The sequence below is a fragment of the Pteropus vampyrus genome, unplaced genomic scaffold, assembly GCF_000151845.1.
Source record: "Pteropus vampyrus isolate Shadow unplaced genomic scaffold, Pvam_2.0 Scaffold322, whole genome shotgun sequence".
Lineage (NCBI taxonomy): Eukaryota > Metazoa > Chordata > Mammalia > Chiroptera > Pteropodidae > Pteropus > Pteropus vampyrus.
Window position 1 is genome coordinate 1,694,085 of NW_011889103.1, and position 3,804 is coordinate 1,697,888.

Genomic DNA, 3,804 nt, shown 5'->3' on the forward strand with positions numbered 1-3,804 from the left:
TATCCTAATATAAGTGATATGTGATTTTCAACTTTCTCTGCCTGGCTTATTTCGCTTAGCGTGGTTATTTCGAGGTTCATCTATATTGTCGCAAATGGCAGTATTTCATCCCTTCTTATAGCTGAGTAATATTCCATTGTATATATGTACCACAGCTTCTTTAGCCAATCATCTATAGTTGGACGCTTCGGTTACTACCATATCCTGGCCACTGTGAATAAAGCTGCTATGAATATCAGTGTGCAGATATCTTTTGGATATGGGTTTTCAAGTATTTGGTGCAAATATCCTGTAGTGGGATTGCTGGATCATATGGTAAATCAATTCTTAGTTATTTGAGGAACCTCCATACTGTTTTCCATAGAGGCTGTACCAGTTTGCGATCCTAGCAGCAGTGTATGAGGGTTCCTTTTTCTCCACATCCTCTTCACTATTTGTTTATTATTTGTCCTGTTGACTATAGCTATTCTAACAGGTGTGAGGTGATATCTCATTGTGGCTTTGATTTAACTTTTCCTAATAGCTAGCGATGTTGAGCATCTTTTCATGTATTTGTTGACCATTTGTATGTCCTCTAGGAAGAAGTGTCTGTTCAGGTCCTCTGCCCATTTTTTGTGATTGGATCCTTCGTTTGTTGTTATTGTTGTTTGTATTTGTTCTTTGTATATTTTGGATATTAGGCCCTTATTGGAGGCATAGATTGCAAATATATTTTCCCATTTGGAAGCTTGTCTCTTTACCTTTTTGATGGTCTCTTTTGCTGAGCAGAAGCTTTTTAGTTTGATGTAGTCCCATTCATTTGTTTTTGTTTTTCCTTCCCTTGACTTTGAGGTCATATTCATAAAATCTTCATTAAGTCCAAAGGTCTTGAGTTTAATTCCTATTTTTTTCTATGTATTTTATTGTTTCAGGTCTTATATTCAGGTCCTTAATCCATTTTGAGTTAATTTTAGTGTGTGGTTAGAGATAACAGTCTAGTTTCATTCTCTTGTATGTGGCTTTCCAGTTTTCTCAGCACCATTTATTGAAGAGGCTTTCCTATTCTACTATAAGTTTTGGGTTTTTTGTCAAAAAGTATTTGCCCATATAACTATGGGTTACTTCTGGACTCTTGATTCGGTTCCACTAGTCCGTGTGTCTGTTTTTCTGCCAATACAATGCTATTTTGATTACTGTCACTTTGTAGTATAATTTGAAGTTGGGCAGAGTGTTGCCTCCAGCCTCGTTCTTTTTCCTCAGGATAGCTCTGGCAGTCCAGGGTCTTTTTTGCTTCCATATAAATCTGATAATTTTTTGTTCTATTTCTTTAAAAAATGCCAATGGGATTTAATGGGTTTTGCATTAAATCTGTATAATGCTTAGGTAATATGGTCATTTTAAGTATGTTGATTTTTCCAATCCTAGAACTCGGAATATCTTTCCATTTCTTTGTATCTTCTTTGGTTTCTTTTAATACGGTCTTATAGTTTTCATTGTATAGGTCCTTTACATGTTTCCTTAGATTTATTCCTATATATTTTATTCTTTTTGTTGCAATTGCAAAAGGAATTATTTTTTTCCACTTCTTTTTCTGACACTTCATTATTATATAGGCATGCTATGGATTTTTGAACGTTGAGTCTGTAACCAGAAACTTTACTATATTTGTTTATTGTTTCTGGTAGTGTTTTTGTGTAGTCTTTAGGGTTTTCTATATAGAGAATCATGTCATCTGCACATAGTGACAGTTTGACTTCTTCATTTCCTTTTAAGATGCATTTTATATCTTTTTCTTGTCTGATTATACTCGCTATGACCTCCAATGTTATATTGAATAACAATGGCGATAGTGGACAGCCTTGCCTTGTTCTTGATCTCAGAGGGAAAGTTTTTAGTTTTTCACCATTAAGTATAATGTTGGCTGAGTGTTTCTCATAGATGACCTTTATTATGTTAAGGTACTTTTTTTCCATTCCGATTTTGTGAAGTGTTTTGATTATAAATGGATGCTGTATCTTGTTGAAGGCTTTTTCTGCGTCTCTTGATATGATCGTATGAGTCTTATTTTTAAATTTGTTTATGTGGTGTATCACATTACTCGACTAGCATATGTCGAACCATCCCGGTGCCTCTGGGATGAAGCCCACTTGATCATGGTGTGTAATCTTTTGAATATGTTGCTGTATTCGGTTCGCTAGTATCTTATTTAGGACTTTTGCCTCTGTATTCATGAGGGATATTGGTCTGTAGTTTTCTTTTTTTTTTGCTTTATCTTTACCAGTTTTGGTATCAATGTAATTTTGGCCTCATAAAATGAGTTGGGTAGTATTGCCACCTCTTTGATTTTTTGGAAGAGTTTGAAGAGAATGGGTATTAAATCTTTGAATTTTGGTAGAATTCACTAGTGAAGCCATCTGTTCCCGGACTTTTACTTTTTGGTAGGTATTTGACGATTGTTTATATTTCCATACTGCTGAATGGTCTACTTAGATTTTCCATTTCATCTTGATTCAGTCTAGGAAGGTTGTATTTTTTAAGTACTGGTCTATTTCTTCTAGGTTATTAAATTTGGTGTTATATACTTTTTCATAGTATTCTCGTATGTGGTGAATGTGTGCCCTGACCCCACCCAACTGGGAGAGAGTGGACCATCTCATTACTGCTGAGTGGTGGATGGAAGTCCAGTCTCCCCAAACTCGACTTTCATCAAGGAGTAGAGGACTGACTTCCTGAGTATCCAGTAGGGATGGAAGTCTGACTTCCTATCCAGGCTTCTCTGAAACCACCAGTAGCTGTCTAGTGACCCCTGCCAGAAGGGGGTTGTGATGCCTCATTACAGCCTAAAGAAGGTGGAAGTGGAGACTCTAAACATGGCTTTTCCTGATGTGGGTGGGTGATTGATTTAAATAAAGATTCTTTGGTTGTTTCTTTGTGCCTGGGCTTGACTGCCTGTCCCTGTGATACAAATGGGAAGCACGACAGTCACCTGGCTTTTGCAAAATGAGGCCAGATAGTCTCCTTGTCCAAGAATAATGTGGAGAAGAGCCAGAAGAGAGAAACAGTGCTTGTGATGTGAATTAAATATTCCATAAGTCCCTGTTAATGACGGAACTGAACGACACGTGCTGTCAAGGCAGCAGAGGACAGCTGCTGTGAGCATGAGCTTCGGAATCAGACAGCCCTGGTGCACACTCCTGCTCTGCCACTAATTGGCTGTATGACCTCGGAGGAATTATTTCATCTCTCTGAACCTCAAGAATAAAAATGACAATTGTTCATTTAACATGTTTTGATTCCCTCTGTGTGCTAATAATTGCTATTATATTTATTGCTACTCAGAATGTAGTTAGTCACTTCTCTTTTGTTCATCTTAAGATCTCTACGAGGGGATACTGTGGCAGATTGCAAAAATGGCCACAAATTATTTCCTTCATCTAGCCATGGACTGTGGTGTTTGCCTGACTCAGCCTTGATCATGTGACTTGCTCTGGCCACTAGGATGTTAGTAAAAATGAAGCATATAGTAATGTTCGCTCATGAGTGTGAAAAGTGCTTGTGTGTAGAGCTTGCTCTCTCTTGCTGCACTCAGGTCCCAGCTGCCATGTGAACAAGCTCAGGCTGGCCCACTGGATGATTACAGTCCCAGGGCCCAGTCATACCTCATCACCGCAGCCAGGAGCCAACCACTCCTAGACACATGAGAGAGCCATCGTAGCCCATGACCCGACTGGCCAGCTGACCTCAGATAGAAAAGGGACCCCAGTAGCCAAGCCTAGTGCCCAATAGGGTGAACTCGATAAATGTTGTTGTACTAAGCCACTACAC